This window comes from Lissotriton helveticus, chromosome 2_1 (genome assembly GCF_964261635.1).
Source record: "Lissotriton helveticus chromosome 2_1, aLisHel1.1, whole genome shotgun sequence".
Taxonomy (NCBI): domain Eukaryota; kingdom Metazoa; phylum Chordata; class Amphibia; order Caudata; family Salamandridae; genus Lissotriton; species Lissotriton helveticus.
Genome location: NC_136059.1, coordinates 957,195,891 through 957,222,538, shown reverse-complemented (window position 1 = coordinate 957,222,538; position 26,648 = coordinate 957,195,891).

Below are 26,648 nucleotides of genomic sequence, written 5' to 3'. Positions count from 1 at the left end.
TAAGAAGCAATATGCCAGTTGCAAAAGTAGGAAAGCACACTGCACGTCCAGGAATAATGCTGAAATGCTTATAAAAAAATAGTGTATTGCAAAAAGACGAGGTAGAACAAGGATGAGGAAGAACAAATGTAATTGGTCCATGCTCCATCAAACAGCTAACATTAGAAAGAAAAGGAAGCCTAAGGGAGCTAGGCAATCGAAATATTGTGAATAAAAGCAACCAATGATATGTTCTGGCATATGGTATGCTGTGGGCTAGTTGCAAGCCCACTGAATAGTAAACAATGCATCTTGCAGCACAATGTATGGACTGGGTAGACTAGACCTAAAAAGGAAAAAAGAGAATGAGTGCATGTGTGTCTGTGTGAGTGTGCATATGTGTGTAAAAGAGAATCAAAGAAGCAGTGTGTGTGGATGTTTTCCTCTGAGTTTTGTATTTCTGATTTACTATAGGACTTCCACTCGACTTGCATTCTGTATACTTAATATACATGTTGTAAATTGAGTTGTAATACTACCTTTCATGGAATTGTGAGGCGACGATTGTAAGAAATGTAGATGATGGGATAATGTGACAAACAAAAAACAAAGATTGAGAAAAAAAGAAGTTAATGGAAGACGTTTAAGAGAGAGAGAGAGAGAGAGAGAAAGGGAGAAAGAATAATACAAACAAAAAACAAGGAGAAAGATGATATAAAGTGTGTGTGCATGAGCGAAATGGCGCAGAAGAGAGAAATTGGGTGATTGAGTTTGTATTTATATCCGAGAAAGGGTGTGAGAGAACAGGCTTGTGTGTGAGTGAGACAGAGGGGGCAGGGCACAAGTCGCGGGTACACGCGGGTGGACATCGTCCACACACTATTTTAACTGGGTGGATGCCGTCCACCCTGCCAAGAAGTTAAGAAGTTGGGCCCAGTGAAAGATATGCTGAATGCGTCCCGGTGTAATTTGCAAACACCGGGACACATTCAGCAGGCCTACACGTTGTTGTTTGCTTTCGATCGTAAAAATGTGCAGGCGGGAGGGGGCTTTCTTAGTTCAGAATCCTACTTCGCCAATAACAAAAGACACACAATTGATGGACGGAATGCAGAACAAATCAAAACATGTACCCCCCCAGTCAAGAGATCGGGGTTAAATCCATCATTCTTTTGCGCACCATGCCACCCCAGTTTAGACCTGGGCATATGCAATTTAGTCTTGACCCTGTGCCTCATGGGAACAGTCCAGCCCGAACTGCCAAGCCAGGTACTCCCTGGACCGGAAATAAGCTTCCTAGGACCGGTTTGGGGTTTCACCCTTCATCGGCTATGATAGCTTGAATCCAGTGGCACAGTGAGCCCTGGACCCACGTCTTGGCATACCCGGCGCATTTAGGGTGAGGAAGCAAAAGACAGACAATTGATAGACGGAATGCAGAACAAATCAAAACATTCACCCCTAGTGAAGAGATCTGGGTTAAATCCATCATTATTTTGCTCTCCATGCCACCCCTGTTTAGACCTGGCCATATGCAAATCAGTCTTGAGCCTGTGCCTCATGGGAACAGTCCAGCCCAAACTGCCAAGCCAGGTCCTCCCTGGACCGGAAACAAAAATCCTAGGACTGGTTTCAGTCTTTTCAAAGGCCGAATCTGAGGGGTCATCAAGCCTCCTTTTGTTGGAGTCTCCCAGCTGACAGAAGTCAGGAGCCTAACACGTAGAAGTAAATGCAGCAGAAGGGAAACGAAGGCTCACACCTTGTTAGCACTTCACACATATGTAAGAGAGGCAGCTTTTCCTTTTGTTCAGTCCCTGTTTTAGGAGATATGCATGCACTGTAAGAATGTCAAATGTTTTGGTCTTTCCCAGTATTTCCACAAAATAAATAGCATTTATATAGTGCTTACTACCCCGGAGGAGGCGTTGCAATAATTTAAATATAACAATTTTTTCTTCTAAAGAACTATGGTAGAGGAAGTTTACGCTGACAAAAGGCATCATTGTTTTATGTGTAGCTTACAAAAGTGTGAATCTTCTGCCTAAATCAGAAGGGTTTCCCTGTATACTTGAATTGTGCTCCAACAGACTCAGGATAGACATGTTAACATATCTGTGAGGGCTTAAGATCTGATGTCACTTCTTATGATGCCACTTCCTGTGATTTCACGCGCTGGGAGGTGGCACGCTGTATTGTCATGCAGCGTGATGTCACGTGTCGTAATGTCACTTGCATACTGATTAACTAAGTTAGTCTCCCACTTCCTTTTTAGGTCTCGACTTTGGTTTGTCGAGATTTCTACTAAGCGATCCAAAAAGTCTGCCAAGGGCAGATTACCCACAGTTCATGTGAGAAAGGCGCGTGCACAAAATAGCCACGTCACATACCACCATTGTCTGCCTCGCATCAGATTTCAAAGGAATACGCTCCGCTCCCCCGCCTCCCCCACAGCAATGCCGAGAGCTTGTTTAAGCTTGTAAGCTAAACGGGAAAGGCACTCCCCCAGGCCACTTTTATTTAGTCCAGCGCGAGTTCCTGTCTTCCTAACTTATCTCTCTGCAATTCACTGGCACTTTTAGAGAGCTGAAAGTTATCTGTACCGTCGAAGCAATTTCAGATAAAATAAGCTGTGTTTATTGTATGGGAACAAGGGTTCATTAATTACAAAAAAATGTGTAGCATTCTTTCTCTCTGCTTCGGCATTTTCTGCAGTTCCAGTCGAGATCCCCGGTCACATATATTATTTATCGATTTTAGTAAATTTCTTGTCTGCAGCAAAAGAGACGTAAGCTTGAACATATTATCCTGTTTGTGCCAGAGCCTGTACAAGAGTCATCTTGAGAAACGGAGGCTGGCCGTGCTTTCAATTTATTTCACAGACCATTTAGCGGAGTAGAGCCTTGCACTGTCTGAGTGGGTGACATTTTCAGATATAAAAACCACTTGTGATTTATTTGCAATGAGTCTCTAGGTTTTTGTCTGCATTTTCAGATGGATTTACAGAGCGCAATTAAAATACTAGAAAACCTAGTTGTTTCGTATCTGTAAGCACCTCTTTGTGCAATCGTTAACACGTAGTTGAAAATACCACCATTAGGACACACTCATTGTTTGCTGGCTAAGCCTTCTTTCCTCATCAAACAAACGGGTGACCTGTCCGCCATGCGATAAACCATATGTTGGGAGGCGGTGAACCGCTGGGAGCCCCGCAAGAGCCGCCCTTCCCATGCGAGTTAGTTACACATGGCAATTCTGTCCCCATCTCCAGGGAAGGCTTTTACGGGAGCAGGCTACAGCGCCTCTGGGGCTTCTGTGCGCATGAGTTGGGAAGAGATGCAGCGAGTACAAGGGACATATTTAGAAGAAGGCCTTTCTCCCGCTCTGCTTTTTGTACATAGGCGTTATCAAGAAGAAAGTCCGACTGCGGAAGCCTGGAGCTGTTTTGCTTCTGTGTGTGCTGTGTGCGGTATACTTCCTGAATCTGTCTCCGTTTAACACACTTGTATATGGTAAACTTGGATAACACAGTGAGTTAAACAGCGATGGCTCCGGACATTCTGGCTGCAACCCCCAGGGACAGAGGTGGCCACAGCGGCTTCACAGGCTTACCCCCTGCCATGACAAACTTTCAGCCGCCTGGTACTTTTCGCCTGTACATTCAGATCCCTTGGTATTGTTTCTAAGGAGGAACACAACTCTACAATGTTAATTAAATGCATTTAAAAACACCATTTCAGCACCTTAGGCAGAGTGCATCGGAGAGTGCATTTTGCATCTGGACATATGCAGTAGCCTGCTGGCTAATTGGTGCGTTCCCCATCGGAACGCCCCTTTCGCCATCTCTGTAGTTAGGCACTCCCATTGTGAGACCGATTGGCAAATCTGCCATTTTCACTTACTTTCCAACAATATACACACAACACACACACAAAAGAAAAAAAAACACATTTCAATACAAAAACACACACATACACAACACACAACCAAAAAAATAGAACTACAACTCCACAATAGCAAATACACACACACAAACTCACACCCCCACACACTCACAACACCTCACCCTCACACCCCCTTACCCTCACACCCCCTCAACCCCACATCCCCCTCACCCTCACACACCCTCTCACCCTCACACCCCCTCACCTTCACACTCCCTGCCTACCACTGCTGTACGCCACAAACTGCTGCATGCCTCACACTGCTGCACGTCTCACACTGCTGCATTACTCATACTACTGCATAACTCACAATGCTGTATGCATCACACTGCTGCCCGCCTCACACTGCTGCATGCCTCACACTGCTGCATTACTCACACTGCTGCATGCCACACACTGCTGAACGCCTCACACTGCTGCACGCCTCACACTGCTGCACACCTCGCACACTGCTGCATTACTCACACTGCTGCATGTTGCACACTGCTGCACGACACACTGCTGCACGCCTCACACTATGCACGCTGCACACTGCTGCATTACTCACACTGCTGCATGCATCACACTTCTGCAAGCCTCACACTACTGCACGCCTCACACTGCTGCACGCTTCACACTGCTGCACGCCTCACACTGCTGCACGCAAAACACTGCTGCACGCCACACACTGCTGCTTGCCACACACTGATGCACGCCTCACACTGCTGCATGCCTCACACTGCTGCACGCCACACACTGCTGCACGCCACACACTGCTGCACGCCACACACTACTGCACGCATCACACTACTGCACGCCTCACACTTCTGCACCAATGTCTTAGCGTGCGCTGCATCTCTTCTCCCGTACTATTCTGTTGATCTCTTCCACCGCCTCCTTCTCTAGCTCCCTGTTCTCTTCTTCTCCCGTACTATTCTGTTGATCTCTTCCACCGCCTCCTTCTCTAGCTCCCTGTTCTCTTTTATTCTCCCGTGCCGTCCTGCTGTTCTATTCCACCCGCCTCCTTCTTTAACTCCCTGTGCTCTTCACCTGTAATATTCTGCTGCTCTCTTCCACACCACCTCCTTTAACTCCATGTTCTCCTGTGCTGATCTGCTGCTCTCTCCACCCACAAATGTATGTAGTTGAGCTTATATAGCGCACAGCTACGGCGCGGCGCTTGCTTAGGGAACGCTTCCTTATATTCCCCTGTGAGATAGCAGGGTATCCACAAGGTGAAAGTCAGGCATCCCGCCGCGAGGGGCCGTTGTGGAGATTAAGCAAGCTGTTGCCCAGAGTCGCAGTGTGTGAACCCGTGAGTCGAGGAGGCACCGGGGCGAGAATTATCAAGTCCGTGGAATTTTTAGCCCAAGACCCGCTGGGGCGGGGAATTGAACCCTGGTCCAGGACCGATCTCAGATTCCGGGTTTGCCGCCTCTAACCCCTGAGCCACACTTCTCCACACAAAGATGTTAATATTTCACTTCTGTTCTTGGATTTTCCTAACAATAAAAGACACTGAACATAACATTCACAAAAGTTATTTACTAAAGTTTAAGCTATTGCCATTATAAATTATAATAACTTTTATTTAAAATGAAATTATTTTTTTAAATAAAACAATTTTTAATTGTAATATCAATACATCTAAATCACGTAAATACAAAACATGTTGCATTAGAAATGCTATAGGTGTCACATTTGCAAAAGATAAAAGTATTGACCTTGTAAATAACAAAGCTATTAATTTCGCTATTTTCTAAACCAACACATACATAAAAAAAAGTGTCTTTAAAATAACCAATAGCTCAAACTTTACTATTGCGAGACCTATTTTACTTGTGCCCTGAGAGGGGGACAGAATCAGAGACACAAATGTCAAGAAGGAGGGTCAGAAGCTGAGTAACGGGAATAAAACGCACACAATCGAGACAACGAAAGTAATGAAGAGAGCAGAACAGAGAACATGAGAGGGTGCCTGAGTTAGAGGCATAGAAAGAGAGAGAGAGATAGACAAATATTTCAAAGTAGAGGAAATTAATACGCGTTAGGTAGACATAAAAGAATATAATCAGTGATAGACAACATAGGCGTCCAGATAGCCTGCTTCCATTCCAACATTTCACTTGTGCACATAAAGCAAGAATGAGCGGAGACAAAACATCTTACAGCTATGGAAAACAGTCCAGCATTAAATTATTAGAGGACTGGGCCGCAGCCCTGTTTTCCCATACGAACGCGGCAGATAAAACCAGTCATAAATTCATTCATCTACACCCACTTTGCATATCTGAGCTGAGCAGCATTTCACTGATGTTCGGCCAGACTTTGAAGTCTCTCGTGTCTCGCTGCTGGAATCTGACCAGCCGCTTTCCAGACCATGTAATGCACCACAGACCCTCACTTTGACTCCCAGCCCCAGTATGCATTCCAGATGCCGATCGTCTCATTGCTTGCACATTTCCTTCTTTCTTCAGTTTAGCAACAAAGATAATTCCTGAATAAACCAACGTTTGCGTTTCAGTCTGACAACAGGCACCTACCCCGTGCCTCCCGCCCCTTGGGTGGCGAGGGTGTGCTGGTTGACTCGTTCTAGCATTTGCTGAAGTGTTTCCATAATGTTTGCTTAACTCGCCCGCTCGTGACGGACTGAGGGTTCCGGGAGCGGCGGTGCTCCGGTGTCCCCGGTGCTGCAGCCGCGAATGCAGATGTCTCATCAAAGAGTTCCCGCTGCTCTGCCAATGTGTCTTACTCTCCTTGACACAGCAAAACAACTAAAGGGGTGTGAAGAGGCCAGTGACAGCCCTCTCCGGCGATCATCCACGCCTCTTCTGATAGGAAAATGAAAAGTAAATACATTACAGCGCCAAATGGCCGGCTTTTGGCTGCACTCGGGGAAGAGATCACAAGCTGCTTAACGAAGTCCACCACATGGTTTTTGGAAGTCAAATAATCCGTTCGAGATAAGGAGGTAACAGAGCGCCAGCCATCATGTCACTCGGGTGATAACGGGGAGACAGTAGACACACTTACCCTGAAGGGAAATGATCTGTCCACGTCGAGAGGGTGATCAGCTGGAGTCACAGCTGGGGCTAGTGAAGTAGAACTGCACTGACCTCAGGCAAAGTAGGGGAACTTCAAACCTCATAAAGTAAGAAATTCACCTGAATTAGATTGACTACATAGGCACCCAACCCTAGTGGAGATCACACAAAAAAAATCCAGGTGATTACGGCTCAGTGACACCCACCAACAGTCCCCCAGGAATACATTACCAAAGAGCACTCCCAGACGAATAGCACAATATATACATGGGCATTGACCCACAAATATGATCAGTTGCACTCAGGGTCAGAATGGCCTTTTATTCCACTGGGCATTTCCCCCGTGAGTTGGAGGCCTGGTTTGAAAGCCCCAGCCCGCTCCTGATGGCTCTGTGAAGCTCGCCAGCCCATCTCTCTAAGATTAATTGTAGCTGGCACGGGGAGGCTTCAAAAGAGAGAGAAAGAGAGAGAAAGAGAGGGAGGAGGAAAGCTACAGAGAAAGTAATTAGCGAGGGAGGAGAGAAAGAGAGAGATGGATTGATGGATGGATGGATCAGGCCCGGCTCCAGGAATTTTTATTTGGGTGGGCCAAGGGTGCATTTGGGTGGGCCACTGGGGCTTGATTTGTCGCATATATTTCTGGGCAGGCCTGCTTCAGAGCCCTCCTTTATCTCTTTTTAGTCTTGCAAGGCCCAGTAAAACGCACTCTTTTCCAAATCTCTTTCTAAATATTATCACTCTCAAAAAGTGCTTTTTCCATGTAATGTTTCTTTGATGGGAAGAGGAGGTTTATGAGGTGGGGGTATCAGGCAAGTGACACTTCTCGGACTCCCTCTGTGCGAGCCTTCAGGGAGAATCCCTCTTCATTACTACCTCCACCTGACCCCAGACTCTGCAACATACTCCCTTACAGTCTTGAATATCCACTACTCCTCTCCAGTGCACCTTATCTCACAGCTGACTTTGGGCCCCAGCCCCATATCAGGCACCATCGGGCTCCACTTTCATTTGGCCCGGTAAAAACATTCACCCCTCCTTTTTTATCACCACACAGTTACCAAGGACTAGTCGAAGGGGGCACCGAATGCGTTTTTACCTAGGGCCTTCTCTGAGTAAAGACCAGCTCTGCACACAGAGGACACATGAGCCACTACTATCCATGTGCATTGTGCCACGTTTAACAACAACACCTCTGTCCTACGGATTCCTTTGCATCTTACCACAATGGGTACTATTATTTACCGCCACGCACCTACCAATTATCACACTCCCCTGGACTGCAAGGCAACATGGCTGCAAACAGATTCAAACATATACCACAACCACTGCAGATCCCAGCATCATGACAAGAACACAAATATTTTCAAAGTGAAGGTGCTGAGTAATATATGGCTTATTTTTGTTCAGTGACTGGCCCTTCAATACAGAAGGCCTGGTTTATAGCTTGGCGGACAGATACTCCACGCAAACCCTGACAGATAACCCGCCCACCTTACTACAAGTTCCATAAGACACAATGCACTTGTAATAAGATGGATGGCGTCTCCGTCATGTTTGTAATGGAGTAACCCGTGCACCAAAATCTAAATTAGCCCAAAATGCTCAACATATTCTTCAGTGAAATCCTGGCATCTTTAGATAGACTAGATTGTGGATCGTTTTGACTATGAGTAAAGGTGTTGGACATATGAGAGGGCTAAAAAAGACAAGAAAAACACTACAAAGGAAGACACAAAAGGTATACTAAGGCCATCACAGGGATTTTGACATTTAACATGATTTTAATACTTTGGTGCCTTATGTTTATATTTAACCTTTGTCCTAAACTGTCATAAAAAATGGAAAAAAATCCTACCAATCCTAAAGTAAAGCCTCAATGTTATTAAAAACTAGAGCTCAATAATATTTGTTAGGCTTTACTTTATTGAATCACAACAGAATTACACTTCCCATGGACACTAGGGAGGGCAAAGATCCTAATGGGATTACTGTTTCAAACACCAATCAGTAGTCAAAAGAATCCATAGGGATATCTTCTGCAGGAAATTACACTTCTGTTGAAACTTTAGAAAGAAAATATCAACAGTGGTAACATATGGCCAGAGGCTTCAAAGGGTTTTGCCCATTCTGTGTCTATGGAAAAATATGTTTATGCATATGGCCCATAGTTTTAAACATCAATCAACAGACAAAAGTATTGATAAGAATTTCCTCTGCAGTCATCAAGTCCTCTCTTCTGGTGATGCAGATTTAAATAATGCAAAACCTTAGATTGAACCAAACATTGCCAGGAATCGAAACAAGGAGAGCCAATCCATTTTAGCTCCAATCCTAGTTAACATACCGAAGCAGCAAAATCTAGCACTGTGATTAAAGAAACAAAAATATGAATCTATAGGCTAAATAACATCAAACACCTAGAAAACAGATAATGCACTGGATAAAATCAAGACTTTCCGTTACACTGTTTAAGAAAATCCGAACTGTATCACAAGACCTGTGACATTGTCAGGCTCATCTTGGTCACCCCCGGTAGATTTCTCTTGGCCCCGCAGGCACAGCAGATATGCCAACTGACCATTTGGTGCGGGAAAACAGACGTGTCCCACAAACCTCTCCCGACATAACTAGTAAGGATCCACGTTAGGTACAGACAAACCTGACTAGAGGCAACAAGGATATTTTTCTGGATACCCTTCAGTTTGTCCCCTGAGTGGGCACAATCAAAACATCTGCACATGAATTGTTTAGAAACTTTTATTAGAAGCTAAACTAACACAGAGTATATGTAAAAGAATGGTAGCAAATATCACAATTTTAGTGGCAATACAGAATAAGGAGGATGTATGTATTATGAGGAGATAAAAACAAAAATGGGAGAAGTCACAGCTGGACTATGAGCGTGATTTAAGTCCTTGGGAAAAAGTACAACAGTGATGTTATCCTCGTTAATTGAGAGCGGGACAGAGCTTTGCTTTTAGAAAGCTCAGGTGTCAAGATTGTGGCAGGATCACTGTGCATCTGGCACCTCTAGAATGACTGTTCTCGTATAGAGTGCTATACCTAACACTGCTGTTCTTGGATGTACATGCACAAGTCTAAAATCCCTTTCCGTAAAAGATGAATTTCCTCCTACAGACGGACAAGGACTATTTTATAAGCGTCATCAGCAACCACGATCAGGATCAGAAGAGATCGATCTGCTGGTTTTGCTGAAACTGAGCTGCCTGCAGTTTATACATTAACTCAGAGAATCTACAAGTTAGTGTATAAATTGCAGACAGTGCAACTTAGAAACATGAACAAACAGCCACTGCTCTGTGTTTCCAAGTATGTGCGGCAGAAAGCAAAATTTTAACAAAAATAGGTGCATGGAACCATTCATAGCCTGCATACTGAAGTTGAACATGTTCATGACAATGCTTGATATAAATTAATTCTTTGTGATCCTTTATTTAATGACATATTAAAGTTCATTAAACGCTTACATGAAAATTATGTTAGTAGTGTAACATTTATTTATTTAGTTTTACATTTATTTTATTGATCTTTTTGTTGCGTATTCAACAGGCAATGCAACAATGACAAGAAGCTCTCTGGAGCCTATGCCTGGTCATCACAGCAGAGGCACATAGATCCCCTTGATAGCAGTGAGAAGTTGGCCTGGCACATGATGTCCACTATTCTAGTGGGCACCTTGCACCAGTCCAAACAACCCTTATTGATGGTAGGTTTAAGACAACCTTTATAGAAAGCTATCCTAGTGGTAGCTGTGGAGAGCAGCCTTCAGGCTAAGTCTCGAAGGAATGTAAAGCAGCTTGTTTTACCAGTCTATAATCTCTTGAATAATCAAATGAAAGTACACCACACAAGGTATACCAAATATATATGTATTTATTATAAACACAACCCCTTTAGTCTCTTTATGAGGCTGGAGGCCAAAGTACAATAAAAGAACTTTAAATAGCACACAATAAATAGCACAGTATACATTATGCCCTAGGGGCCTCACACACCATATACTAAAATAGTGGTATAAGAACGACGTGAGGGATAGAAGTGTGGCCTAGGGCCTGTAGAACCGCTGGGGCAACCAGGAACCACCCAAGGTAGGGATGCAGGAGACCCACGGGAGACGCGTGCAGTGTCTAAACACAGCCGCAAATCACCATTTACTTCTATGGAGGAAATACAAGTTATAATTTTAAAGATTTAGGACACTTGGGAGTGAACTACGATGAACCCCTTTTAGACTTAGACACTTCGAGAGTCAAGACCCATGGGAGCACCAGAATACTCGTGTTACCTTACCCAGGGAAGCCGGGTGCATAGGTGTCTTTTGGTGTCGGGTTTCGTTGTTGATTCCAATGGAGAGCTGCGAAGAAGTGCTGCAGGCGACCAGAGGAAAAGTGTCCGGGTGGATCCAAGGGTGGATCGGAGATCTGAAGAACCTGAAAGCAGAGGGTACAGAGTCTGGGTCACTAGCCAGGGACCAGGATGGCAACAGGAAGATGCCAGCCGATGTCGGGTGCTTTAAGGTGAAGTAGGTGAAGCTTGACTCTTTAGCCACGAAGACCAGGAGGCGTCAATGACAACCAGGAGCTGGATTCGAGCTGTCCCAGTCGAGTACTGCAGTGTCGGTATCCGGATTAGACCCAACAAGCCTTGGCAACAGCAACCCATTCAAGAAAACAAGATTGGCTTTGGTGCAAACCAGCAAGATCTGAGGGACTCACCCTTTGGAGGAGAGTCAGGGCACATCTGGAGCAACCAGAAAAGCTCAAGAAACATAGGATTGTTCTTCATGGGGACCCACTAGCTAATGAACTAGAGATCGCAACGGAGCCTCAAGCTGTGGTGAAGAAAGGGGACTCATGGAACACTCGTGGAGTGCAGGCCTCTCAGCTTCAGTGCAAAAGGTGCTCGGGGCAGGGTCAAAAAATAGCCCAATGCACAGCTTCAGGAAACTTTGGGAAGTAGGTGCAGTTTCAAAATTGCAGGATGTCCAAGAGTTCTGGTCCCACGTCTCTCGTGATAGCTACCGGTCTCAGCTCTGCTGGGGACTCGTGTCAGTCTCAGAGATGTCTGGAAGACCATGTCCTGTGTCACAGATTCTTCTGGATCCGGCAGGAACCTTAAAAATGCAGACCAGAAAGATGCTTTTCGGTGCCTGTTTGAACAGGGAGGTCACTCCTTGACCCCAAGGGAGATTTCTTCCGTCTTCCAGTCGATGTGGAATGTCACAGGTCCAAGATTTTTTCTTCAGAGTTTCGTCCAGGGTAATCTAAAGTCCTAGTGACTGGGTTCCTATACTCATACTAAGTTTAGGGGTTGAACTAACTCTAGGGTCCCACCTATGGGAGGACCTGGGGAGGGGGTGGTTACACCCCTTCCCCTTTGTCCAGTTTCGCGCCAGAGCTGGGGATGAGTGCCCCAGCAACGGTTTGAACTGGGAAATGCATGGAGCACCTTGTGTGCTCCAGGCAGTGTCTGAAAAGCATTCACTGAATGCAACCCACCCTGCCCCAATACACAGCCTGTCTGGGGAGGTGCTGGCACCTCCCTGGACAGGAAACCTATTGTCCAGGTCTCCCCTGCCGGAGCTTCCTCCAGCAGCAGGAGATCAGACTCATGTCTGTGACAGCAGCATCTATTTTGTGATGCTGAGGCTCTTTAAAACTATCACCGGGTATACCAGTGTGTACATGTCTTCTCCCTCTGGAAGGGTGGAATGCTACCCCCGCTGCCAGAACTGGCGGGGGGGGGGTAGTATTCCAAAGCGTTAGACACCAAACACGACATGTTTTGATAAAGCTAAACCAAAGTTAGCATTAACCGCGAGGATTATAATGCACTTAAGACTATAAGGTATGGCTTTATCATAGAACAGCTATAAGGAAGGATTTCCGAAAGCTGCAGAGGGGCTCAGCTCATGCTAGGGCACCCTCTCAAACAAAACCAAGCACTCTGCCTTCAGGATTGTCAAGGCCTGCCATAGGAGTGACTTATAGGTTAATATGTGTCTATATATATATAGGTAGATATAGGTATACTATATCTAAGTAAGGGGGGCTTACACCACCTTACCCAGGCTGCAAGTGCAGACCTGTGGTGCCATTTTGGAAGGCTTCCCAGGTGTGGCATAATACATGCTTCAGCCCCTGGTAGGCCTCTGGGGTATCTATGCCCTTGGTACCAAAGGTACAATATACAAGGGGCTCACAAGGTAACTCAGAAACCAATCTGGTGTGTACCTAAAGTATATGCAATCAATTTAGAGAGAGAACAGCTAGGCTGTGGTCCTGATTAGCAGGGCCACAGCCAGACTAAAGTAAAACAAAACAGTGAAACACAGCAAAAAGTGGGGGTAACCATAGGAAGCAGACCCCACTCTTCTACAATAGCTATTCCATTTTCACCATATTTTAGTTCACTTATTACGGCAACCCCTGCTTTCATAAACCACTGTCTCCACCAGCATGTACCAATCCATATTTCTCTTCCAGTCACTTAGCTAAGGCACCAGTACAGCCCTTCATATCCTTGTGATGTTGCTCTTTCCCACCATAAATCCCAGCGTCACCTATATCTAGTCCATTCTAGTGAGTTCAGTCTCTCCCCATATATTTAAGAGACAACACTTCGCAGAAGTGTCTCTGTGGCTCCCACAAATGTAATTTAAGCAAGATACCACTGATTGCTAGTAGCTTGGAATCACAGGGAAAACCCACAGCATATGGAAACATGTGCCCAACTGGCCACCTTGTCTATTGCAGAGCACTGACGTCACTCTGCCCATTTGTACCATCATAGTGCATCCATAGTAACAATGATGCAAGATCTTTACTGAACCAGGTGGAACCTCCATTTTATAGCCACCTTTCTAGGAGATGCCAAGGCATAAGGCAATTCATTGTCTTCTAATCCCTCTAGATCTCGCTTCCAGTGTTCCCTCAGACGAGTCAGGGTATCTGGGGAATTATTAATCAATTTCTGATGGATGAGGGCGATGGCTTTTTATTGGCATGTGGTCATCTAGTAGCCTATGTTCAACCGGCAATGGGTCAGGTAGCTCCCTGCTCTTCAGCAGAGCCCCCTGCAGTGTGTGTCTAATTTGAAAATACCGGAAGGTTTTGTTTGGTGCTAGCCGATATTCGCTCTGTAGGTCTGCGAACGGATTACTCCTCCCTGCTTCCCCTTGTCTCCCACCGTAGATATTCCTATCGGGTTCCCTTTAGTAAACCCTTTTAGAGTTGCTAGTGTGCTCAATTGAGCAGTGTCTCACAAAGGTGTCCCTAGTGATCCTTGTGCTGGCTTTTCAAATAAGCATGAAACAGCAGTATGCATGGTTGCAGACGTGATACCACACATGCATCTTCACAATGGCCCCACCTGCCATACAGGGTCACCGACTTAATACCACAGATGGGCTATGGCTCAATGGGCAAGGCAGCAATCTTCACAACTACTCAACCTGGCATATGGGGTTGCTGACTTAGGACTGCACACGGGTGGTGACCAGTTCGGCGCAGCAACGTTCACGGCTCACTTCACGGCGGCCCACCTCTGGCATACAAGGATCACTGACTTTTCCCTGCACATGGCTAATGACCCAATCATTGCAGCAGCCATATCCTCACACCTCGCTTTTGGGATCCACTTACCTGGATCCCCCCCTGTACCTCACTCCCTCCAATGCTCTCCCACACAGGGCATACAGCTCTCTGCAAGCAGGCAGGCACTAGTGCTGCATGTTCCAAGGGCAGATGGTTTGGATTCCCAGGATGATGTCCCCTCACACAGCTGGGAGGCTAGCAGGCCTGGGCCACAAGTCCTGGTCAAAGGCAGAAATCTTGCAGAGCTACCCCCCACCGCACAGCCTGACCGGCTGCTTGAGAGTTGATAATTTCTGGGGTCTCAAGATCCCGTTCTTATATTTCATTTCATACTCTTAAACTTTGATGTTTATGTTGGGGCTCTGATTCCTTTTGAAGTGCTCTCCCTTCTGTTCTTTCTTCCTCAAGAAAGCAGTATGTCAGCAGGAGCAACTCCAAATCTGATAGCACCACCACAACATATGCCATGGGATTGTCAAGAGATTCACACCTGGATGTCAACCTTAGTGATATGTGCATCTAAAGATTTCCCCAGGGCTTCAGCCCTACTCTTTGTGATTTTCTAATCAGCCCCATCTCCTTCCTTGGGTGTGCTCAGTCCCATTCCCAGGGACCTATCTCTAAATCAAAGAGCAACCTTTGAATTGGGGAAGCGGAAGTAACTCCTTTGGGAATCACCCTTTTTCCATCCCCAGACTCTCTAGTTAGAAGGGCAGCCTAACTGGCCATGCACAGCAGGGGGAAGGAGGAACTGCTGTGCACTGCAGAAGAAAAAAAAAATCCTCCACTTGGTTACATTTTTATCTTTGCTTTTGCTTACTTTATTTTTTGTAATATGAAATTCTTCCTGACTACACTGGACGCAATGCACATGGCAGAACTATACAAAAAGAAATGACAGTCAATAAAGTACCATGCTGCTCTGTTAATGCTTGTCAGAAAATACCAGGATATCGAGTGTACAAAACTCTATTCTTGGTAGATGCTGAGTCACCTGAACAAGGGAATTTGTTGGCGACCCCCATGGTAAAATTACTGCACACTTCTGCTTTACAAAAATGGAGTGGATAAGCTGCCATAGTCCTATTTATTTTTGCAGTTTTATTCATTTTCATGGGCACTGGGAGATTAAGTGACTTGCCCAGAATCTCAGGATCTTAACTCCAGACCCAAACCTGATTCCTCAGTTCCAAGGCCTTCATGCCATGTCCTCTCCCCCTCCCTCGCCATGTCACCCACCATGCACATGAGCAAACCCGATGCAAGCCACACGCATGATAGGGTGCGTGATGTCACTTCTAATGCCCATGTGACACCTGTTTGGGGCACGCGTGTACAGTGGAAGCTTGCACAGCTGGTGTCCAGAGGGTACCCATTCCCTGTGCCCCAGTGACGTTTGAGAAGAGCTTTCATTCTACAAAACATGAAATGAGTTGTACTGTTGGCGCTTGACATATCTTGTGGGTCAAAACTAATGTGCAAACACAACTGACAAAGCAAAATTCTTCCTGTCATCACTTCGTGTATCACCTTACATTCTGTGCTATTCGCTATGCTCTGTGCACAAGCACACTGTATATTTTTGCCTCTGGGCGAGCATGCTATCCCGGCTGTTCGTTATGTGTCTGTTGTGCAGTCAGAAACTCAGCCAGGCTGCCGTTGGCCGTAATGTAAGCAAGAAGCAAGCAATATGCCCCCCTGTCCCCATGTCTGCTAAATAAACCCTAGAATTGTGGTGCAGTTGCTGTGGTGAGGGCGAGGGGGGGGTGCTGTTCGGTGTCAACTATGTGACTTTAATGAGGAGATGTGCACATGAGGCATCAGTGTTCTGCCTAAAGCGCTCTGTTTGCGAAAGGCTCTTTACATTAGAACTGAAAGCAGTGCTGTGGATAAAGAAAAGCAACAGCAAGAATAGCAGGCAAATGCAAGACGGCTGTTTTCAAGCACTCGTGCTTGTTCTGGCATCCGCCTTGCGGGAGGGAGCAGTGGCGGCGTGAGAGCCATATAGCGCGCACGTCGCTGTTCGCTCCCGCAAGGTGGATGCCAGCACAAGCACGAGTGTGCTTGAACAGGAGCAGGCCGATTTCAAAAGGTCATCTCCTAGAGCAACGCATGCGCACTGCTTAGGCGAGACCTAAAAAGGACCTATTCACTTCCATTGAACACTACACAATATGCTGCCAGCACTGCTCTCGTGCTGCTTAACTCCTGGCAAAGGTAGTAGCCTTTCACCACTACGAGGGTAGCACTTTGGGTACCAGTACTTGTCCAAAAAGACCACAATCTCTGAAACAGACCTATGTCATGGCACTCACATATGATCCATGTTCGCCCATGACAACAAAAATGACCATTAGGGATCCAGCCATCAGTCATGTTGGGGCACTCAGGGAAGGGGGTGCATTTCCATGCAAAGGACTTTTATTACCAATGAATAGTGAGGGGCTTTAGGCCAAGGTGAATGCACCCAACAAGTTGTAGTATTGGACTTTGAATGGAGACTTCTCCTTTGATTCCAAGCCTTTGTTGGACAAGAAAAGTCTACGGGCTTGATTATGAGTCTGGCGGTCTTTGCTAGACTTGCGGTGGCGCAGTGGTGGCAGTCCTGCAGCCGCCGTATTATGAGGTGGACATTCGGAACCCCACCAGTGCGCTGACTGTGCCAGGGAACTGCGGTTTCCTGGTGGTGGCACAGCGGAAAGGGCAATTTGCAAGGCAGGACCGTCGCTGCACGCTTAGCATATTACGAGTTTGCCCACTGCCAGCCTTTTCATGGCGGTGAGCCCAAAATGAAAAAGCTGGTATTGGGGAAACAAAGGGGAGCCTATAGGGCCCCCATACCCAAGTCGCCATGAGGATGCATTCAGTGGGGCACAGCATGTGCCCCCCTGTTTGCCTGCACCCCAAGTTCCAGCTCGCCATGGACTGCATAGTCCATGCCGTGCTGGAACTGCTTTTACAATCCCATTGCAGTGCCCATTTTCAGGGCACCGCCGTGGAACGGCTAAAGAAAAGTCAGCCAGACACAAGTTGAACTTGTGATCTGGTGGGGCGGCAATGCCCAGCTTTGGCGGTGCTGTACCAGCGCAAAGCTGGAGCAGTACCGCCAAAGTCATAATCAAGCCCTAAATGCTCCTAATGATTTAATATCTCATAAAATCATATCTAAGCTCCCTTAAACCACTGTAAGTCATTCTTATCTTACCAGACTCATCTAATTTATGAGAACATTTGACCACATCACTCCAATCTTCTCTTGAGAGACTTCCTATTGATGCAAGCATTAAAAATATGCTGTCCTATATACAAAGCTATTCATCTAAAAAAGCTGTTATATATCTATTTTTCTTAAGTATTTCAGCCTGAGGAGCAAAGGGTAACTAAAGCTGGAAAACCTAAAACTATAAGAAGCATTGGTATAGCAAATAGTCTTGCCTTTGGGACCTTATGAGTGTTTAACCATGCAACAGTTAATGTTGTTGCACCAAGGATATTGTGCTGCATTACAAAATACTTATAAGGTCCCAAAAGCGAGACCTATTGGCTATGCCAATGCTTGTTAAATCTTCTATTTCTATCCTCTGGTCTTTTCAGTTTGAGATGTTAGAGATACATTGTGTTCAGAGTTGCAGGCATTTGAGGCCCTGGGAGACTACATCATTAGGTGGCATGTTGTTGAGCATAACATAGGGGTGGTTGGAAATCCAAGTTTCACAGCCATGCTCTTTGAGTTATGGGGGTTTGGATTCTATGCTAGCTCTTTACGTCCTCCTCCATGTGGGGAGTTCTCAATTGGGCATTTATCAACGCAGGAATTTTTAGGTTGGGCATTTTACTTGCAATAACAGAGAAGGATATGCTTCGAAAGAGAGTGTGAGTTAATGAGCTACAGAGTGGAGTTATGATCGGGACTGAGAAGCTACAGTAGGTGACTGGCCTGCTATGAATGTTGGTCTGATGACAAGTTGTGTGAAAGTGTTTAGCTGTACTGTTGTCTGTAAAGATGAGGTGAGATTTGTTGGGGATGAGTAGGAATTAAAATGTTTTTGGGGGTGAGGGTTGCACCCTGTGGTTGTTGATTTACAGTGTAAGTTACAGTGTTGGTGTCAGTCAGGTTGAGGATTCAGAGTTATTATTATGTTGTAAGGATGTTGCATTGTAACAAGGTGTATATCCGTGTGTGAAGTGCAGGGTGTGTAGGTCACGTTGGAATTGACTTATGTTCCTAGTAGTTGCTTGTAGCTGGTGTGTAAATGTTATGTATTCTGGTGTTGATTAAGCTACTCCCATGTTGTGCACAGAGAAAAGGTGCAGAGTTGGGTGAAAGTGTACTCAGAAGAAAAATCAAACACCGTCAATGTGAGTAAAAAATTATAGACACTTTTTTAGTGTAAAGAATAGAAGGAGATGTGCTTACCCAATCAGAATGTAGTATTTTTGCACCCCAATGAAGGCCACACCCTCGCGGCTTATTGCAAACTTTCCCTACAATCACTGCTATAGCAGTTGACACCCGGAACAGGCAGTGACAATATACACATCGCGGTGACATGTCCGCCTCACCACTGATGCCCTTTTCAACTGTAGAAATCTTTTCGTAAGGTCGATGTCAAACAGAAAATTCCCTTTCGCACCACCACACTTTCAGAATGTCCTTGGTGCACCAAACCTGACAACATCTGGGCTCTGAACTGCACGCCACCTCCTCAGAAAACTTTACAAGTCAAAGGACGGGGACATGTCCACAGCGAAAGATCCGCACGAGCGCCGCGTTCTTCCCGAGTGGCTGCATCTGCAGACATACTCAGACACAACAGCAAAAGTTTGGAAATGGCAATCTTTCTTCCAGCTTCTCAGTAGGATAAACAGCATGGCATCGCACAGTGTTTCATTTTTACGTCTTTCCCCCGGGAGCAGATTACTAAGGATGGTTAATATTAGCAAGTTTTTCAAGGACCACCTGGGACTGATTTCTCTGGCCGAACAGGTGTGTATTATCTGCACAAGACAGGTGCATGCCTGGAGTTCAGTTAACAGCCTTGAGTGGACTCAGTCTCTGCTGTTTGCAAACGTTCGAGGCAGCCGCAACAGAGAAGCCCTGTGATGGACGCCAAGCCCGCCAAATCAGAGCCAGTGCATGGCTCCAGAGCATCTCAACGCGTCATCAGCCTGGCTATCAGGTAGACAAGGCAGCTGGAAGGGCCCTTCGCTCCGGCCCCGCCTCTGCGGTCATGTGGAGACTGCTGGTTTTAACGTGCTCTGGTGTTCTTGTTGGAAAGCATAAACTCACAATAACAATTTACAGGAATGGTTGGAAAGGTTTACAGAATAGAAAAGAGAAATGGTGCAGGATATGTTACTGTAAAGGAGGGAGAGAGAAAGGGAATGAAAAACCAGCGCGGCCCAGAGCCGCGAAAGTTAAAGAGTAGTAAGGACGAGACACGCACAGCATTTCCCTTGCAGGAGTGAGCAGGGGCACCATCTGCTTGCAAGAGAATTACAAACAGATGTCGCCAAAGCTCGCACCCACAAGGGAAATGCCAAACTTGCACGCGTAGCAATAGAAAACAATACAAAGCGTGCAAGTTTTTGGCCAAAAAAGCTGAGCGATTCCAAGAGGTCCCCTCCTAAGCAGCACATGCGCGCTGCGTAGGCGAGACCTAAAACTACACCCCTACAAAGAATTCTTTCAATGGAGCAGCAACTTTTCAATAAAACACTCTCCCCTACCAGGTAAGAACACGACGCAAGCTATTATTCTTCAGAAAATCACTAAAATATATATTATCTGCCTTCGTCCAGACTAACATTTTCCTTATGAGGGATTCTTTACCTCGTTTCATCTATATTTCTATGTTCTTTTGTGCTTTCTGTAAGGCAAATTCCTCCACCAATGTGCAAAACTAGCTCGTGGTCAGGCACACACTACTTCTCTAAGACATCCCTGTCATCCCCTAAGTAACGCTAGACAGAGACAGTGGGTTACTTCAGGGAATGCGTGTTAGGGATCAACCATACCAATGCAACACATGAAACAAGAAACCACCCAGTATTCAAAGCAATTTAGTAAAATGAAGAAGTATTTTATGATCAAATAAGTTCAAAATGACAAAAATTGGATCAGTCACTTTCAAAGATATAGAGTTTCAACGTAACATATCTGCTAAACACTTCTTTTACACTCTGCCTGGACCGTCAATGAAAGTGCCTGCACACTACTCACAAGTGGCTCAGTTAGCCATCGTCCCACTCTAGGAGCACATCACAGCACTCAGGTCTAGGGATTTTCTGTTCAATTTACCAAATACAGTAAATATATGAAAACGGAGAATTGAGTTCTCTGGGGTGTGGTGTCTATTACTACAAATTAACACCAATAAGACAAATTTGACTGTCTCATCATATTCCTTTCCAGGGGGATGTTGGAGTTTTGAAAACATTTGTAAAATTGTAATATCTTATGTCTTTTTAAGTATACTGTATGTATTTAGAAATATTTTTAATTGTATGTTTTTTTTAACCATTGTGGAATTTTCATTAAATATTTTTGTAAATGCCTTAACATCCTGAATGGAGTGCTACCTTGCTGAGATGTGGTTGATTGTATATGATTGATGTGGATAGTTGTTTGTTGATGCACACTTTAAAGTATCTCTAAAGGGAGAATAGATTTTTTACTTTCGAGGCTGTCTTTTGCCTTCAATCTGGCCGGAGAGGCTGGGTGAGAGTCAGTCGTCATGTGCAGACAGGCACAGGTTAGTTTCCAGACAGCTCCTTTGGTGATGTTGCTTGCTTGTGTCCTCCTGGCAGTCTTCTTTGGTCCTTCTGAGTCTGTCTAAACCAATAACCGGTGCCTACACCTTCACAGGCACAAGTATAGTCTTTTGTGCTGAAACCTGAGCAGTGGAATAACAAAATCTAAGGGACCCTCCTGCACGACAAGGAGAGGGAGCCCCTCACCTATTCTATTAACTGTCTTGCTCACAAATCCTTTGCTCACCACCCATCATCATACCACAATGTTCAGAAAACAATACTGTTAAAAAGAATGTCATACTGTAATGGAAACAGAGTATTCTAAACTATTTCCTCACTACAAAGCCTTTGCACCTAAATTCGTTTTGTTTCCTATAATCTAACTTCGCCACAATCCCACACTGCTTCGCAGATGTGACTATGCATACAGGAGGAATAATTAGAGCATCCACACCCTGAGAGGTACATTGGTAGGCCATTATAGTACCTGGTAGCAGACCATGTATCATTTCGTTGTGGGTTATCTTTGTAAATAAACAAAGCATCCACCATCCCATACTTTGCATAGGAATACCTTTGTAATACCTGCCATAACAGAGCTAGTGCCTCGAATGGCATCTTAACAGATGCAGAGAAATGTCAACAGGATCAGCTTCTTATGTGTAATGTGACAACTTAGGTAGAGAGGAAAGTGCAGTAATTCAAGCCAAATGTGGGCCCCACAATCAGAGCATTAGAGAGTGTTTCTGATCCAGCCAGGAGGGGATGATGGCCTCAAATCTGAATACTTCCAAAGCCAGAATCAGAAGGCCACAGGAGAAGACCAAATAAGTATTTGGTATATATAAAATTGATTGTGTAGTGGCAATCCAGACTCCAAGTCTGTGTATCCAAGTTGTAGGCTTTGAGAGCATTAGAGCACCAAGTGGATGACCAAACTGACGTAGAGCCTCCAAAGACTACAACTTAATTCTTGTCAGTGTTGATTTCAGTAACTGAAAATGGAGAGAGAGGGATGCAGACAGTACATGCTTCATACTGTAAAGTTCTGCTTCACTTCCATTGGTAATAAACATCCCTGCATGGAAGGGCTAGTTTTCTCCCTGTCAGATAAACTAAGTGCTGATAGTTAGAGTCCTACATAACCTGCCCATTTAAAGGTCTGACTAAACTTAAAAGTGTCACTCATCAACCAAGTAGCAAAGGAGGTCATGCAAATACCAAAATGATCTTCGATGAATGGATGACCTGGGGGTCAAGTGCACAGGTAAATGGGCCAAATCATGGGAAATAATAAGGGAGTCTAGAGGTGCAACATAAAAGTTGAAAAGAATAGGGCTGAGAGAAAAGCCTCGAAGGACATCACAGTGAAGATGGCAAACAGCAGATTGGAAAGGAGTAAGTTCCACAACTTAAAAATGGTCTGGTATCTGAGTTGTAGCTGTGGACTGCTTTTGTGGGCATGGTGGCAGATTTGAGATCTATCTGTGCTGTTCAGATACTGCCAGCAGCCTAGTAGGGGCCTGAGGGGCCTTTCTGGAGGCCTGTAGCTGGAGGCAGATGGGCCTCTGCTATTCATGTGGGAGGGATGGGTGGAAAAAGAAGCACGGAGGCTGAATGTGCTTCTTAATGATGGGCTCTTTTATTTTAATATTAGCTTGAAACTGATGACACTAGAGTTTCTTTTGGTAGCCAGACTCTTTTGAGCTGTCTTTCTTCCGTTCTCTTTTAGGGTTCGAGTCTTGTCTCCTCCTCTTGCAGAGAACAAGGGTATCACTTTCTTATTATCAAGCCCTTAATCTTAGTCTCTCTTTTCTTTTTATGGGCCAGGCTTGGACGGCCGGTTGATGATGAGGGAAACAGCTTGGACTATGAGGTAAGTAGGGAGGTTCGTAGTGGTCTCCCTGAGATCTCTTACATTCCACTTACTCCAACTGGGCCAGCGGTGAAATTACCAGTTCCCCACTGGCTGATCCATTAATATAAAAAGCTGAATTAGGCCGGTCTCAGGCACTTTAATGTATGCAAATTGACATGGGGCAAGGGCCTGAGCAGAAGTGAGCTTACTGATATTCAGGTGTGGTTCACCCGTGTGAACTAATCAAAGAGAGCTGCAGCCTTTAATTTTTTTTAAAATCTCAGTATAGTTAAGAAAACAAAAGTTAAGTGTCAGTTTGTTTTTGAGAGATCTTTACAGCTAGCCTGACAGTCCCAAAGGTTCATGTGATCACTGCATGATTATGTTCATCAAAAGGTCGCAGGTTCGGTTCAGTCCCCCATAATGTCAAGGCTATAATAATGTTAACTGCAGTCACAAGCACCAAGTCCTATGTTGAAGTGATGGATATAGTCTGAAGCTTTTTGGGAAGGTTTGTTTCTGCTGGGACTCTAATACTGCATCAAAAGGGTTAAAAGGAGCATCGATTACTATTCTCTCTCAGATTATGGTTTCCCTAATTTGTAATTTTTTGCAAGGTTTTCTGCTCATCTTCTATTGGTGAACTTGGGAACAGCATCTGGATGCAATAACAGAAAACTCACGGCGAGCTACCCACATACTGCTCATGCACAGGACTTTAGTTGACAAGATTTAAACCACATCCTTAATTACATGGATAAATCGTCTTGGCAATAATTCAGCTTCGCTTTTTTGGCCATGGCTCTTTTAGAGGATCCCTCCTCCTTCTTTTCATACTACTGGAAACACTGAAGCACTGTTTTGTGAAAAGGAGCAACCCACAAATGTGGGCCACTGTGTTTTTTTGAGGTGCTCAGGACTATTTTTGATCCCAATACAACCCTGGTAGACAGGGGCCATGACTCATGAGAGGCTAAGCCTTGTGTGAGTCATGCTGTTCAGCAGATTCTCTTCCACTTCCAAGTTTTACATCACATTCACTCTTTCCTGATGGGTTCAGACTTTCAGTGGTGCTCTCTTTTGAAAGAACACACAAGACTTGGCTCTGGTCGCCACAAACTACATACACCCTCCAACCACTTCCTTCTGGTCTGGGATCTGTTTCCTTTTTTCCTGCTCCTGGGCAGATTAACTGTCTTCACAACATGGAGACTGTGATACTCCACACTCAGCCACTCACTCCCTAGTTTAAAGCAGGTTACTCACAGCTAAAACTCTGCAAAATGAGAAGTCAGTTCAAGCCTTTTAAAAATATCCCAACATTTAACAGTTAAAAATGTGTGCGCTTAGAAAAGGCCATTTACGTTTGTTCCCTCCTATGAAGAAACAATGCTGCTCAGTTTCCAAAATGATGAACCCAGACTCTTGAGAAAAACATGTCTGCGCTATACGTCTTGCCTTCGCGCGGATGTGCTATCATTCATGGTTCTTGTAAAGGGAACAGGCATGACCCACTCTCTCAGCACAGCCAAACAGCATCAGTACAAAAGATAGATAGGTTGTGCGCCTGCAGCTGAGGAACTAAATGCAGTTTATTGACATACAAATACAAACACTTGTGTGATGAATGAATCTCTCTTCCCGATTTCAGGGAAAGGCGAGCAATGAGAACCTAATTAGTGAATTTGCAATGTTCAGTCATCTACCAGCAGTCCAGTCGAAGGAAACAGGCAGCTTAAGACAGCAACATGGTTGTGATTTTTCACTTTGATCTGCTGTAATGTGTTTGCTCTATTCACATATTCTTTTCCTTGTAAAGTTCTCTAAAGTTACTTACTGCTCTAGCGCTACAGAAAACTGTTAAATAAAACAATGAAATAATAGGGTCAGAAATGGCAAATGTGGAGCAGGGCGCTGAGGCCAGAATTGGAAGAGGTGGTTAGCTAGAGTTAACATGTATTGGCAAAGCCAATAGGTCGCGCCCATGTTAGAGCTATTTGGCTTTGTCAGCGTGTTTTTGCCATGTTGTACACCAGCGTAGCTGCTTTTCAGCCTGGCTAAAGGTTTGTGGCAAGGGGTGGGGTGGCGTGGAGTGGCGTAGAATGGCATAGAGTAGAGTGGCGTATCGTAGAGTGGTGTGTCGCAGAGAGGTGTGTCGTAGAGAGGAGTGCTGCAGTGTCGTAGAATGCAGTGGCGTAGATTAGAGTGGTGAAGAGTAGACTAGAGTGGCATAGACTGCAGTGACTTAGTGTGCATGGTTTAGAGTAGAGTGGTGTAGAGTCAGGCGCGTCCAGTACAGGTAAGAGTGGTGGGGCGTTGGTGCGGGGTGGGAGGGAAGTCGACAGATCATGGGATAGGGAAAATAAAATAAATAAATGACTAAAACCACTTACCTTGCGCTTGCCGACTCGGCAATGTGGCTAGCGCAAGTTAAGTGGCTTTATTTATTTCATTTTCCCTATCCCTTCATCTGTCGACCACGCCTGCCCCTGCCCTGTCTCACCGCTCTTACCTGTACCGTCCGCGCCTGTGTAGAGTGTAGTGGTGTAGAATAGAGTGGTGCAGAGTAGAGTGGAGTGCAGTGGTATATAGTTGAGTGGGGCAGCGTAGGTCATAGTGGTGTAGGGTGCAGTAGTGTAGAGTGGAGTGGCACAGAGTGGAGACAGTGGCGTTAAGTGCAGTGGCGTAGAATAGATTGTTTCAAAGTAGAGTGAAGTGGCATTTAGTCTAGTGGTGCAGGGTAGAGTGGTGTGGCGTGGAGTACAGTGGCGTAGAGTGCAGTGGTCTAGAGTAGAGTGGCATAAAGTGCAGTGGCATACAATAGAGTGGTGCAGAGAAGAGCAGGGTGCAGTGGTGTAGAGTGGAGTGGCGCAGTGTAGATTGCCATGGCGTAGAGTGCTTTGGCTTAGAGTAGAGTGGAGGTGCAGTAGAATGGCGTTAAGTGCAGTCGTGTAAAATAGATGGTTTCATAGTAGAATGACATAGAGTGGACTGGTGCAGCATAGAATGCAGTGGCGTAGAGTAGAGAAGAGTGGCGTAGAGTGGATTGGCGTACAGTGCATTGGCATAGAGTCTATTGTCATTAAGCGCAGTGGTGTAGAGTGCAGTGTTGCAGAATACGGTAGTGTGGAGTGGCCTAGAGTGAAGTGGTACAGTGCAGAGTGGTGTACAATGCATTGGCATAGAGTGGAGTAGATTGTAGTGGCGTTAGAGTGCAGTGGCATAGAGGGGAGTGGCGTAGAGTGTAATTTCTCAAAGTGGAGTCGAGCGATGTAGAGTCCAGTGGCGTAGAGTAGATTTTTCAGAATAGAGTGAAGTGGCGTAGAGTGGAGGGGTGCAGGGTAGAGTGGAGAGGTGCATGGTAGAGTGCAGTGACTTCAAGTAGAGTGGTGTAGAGTGTAGTGGCATAGAGTAGATTCTTTCAGACTAGAGTAAAGTGGTGCAGAGTGGAGCGATGCAGAGTAGAGTGGAGAGG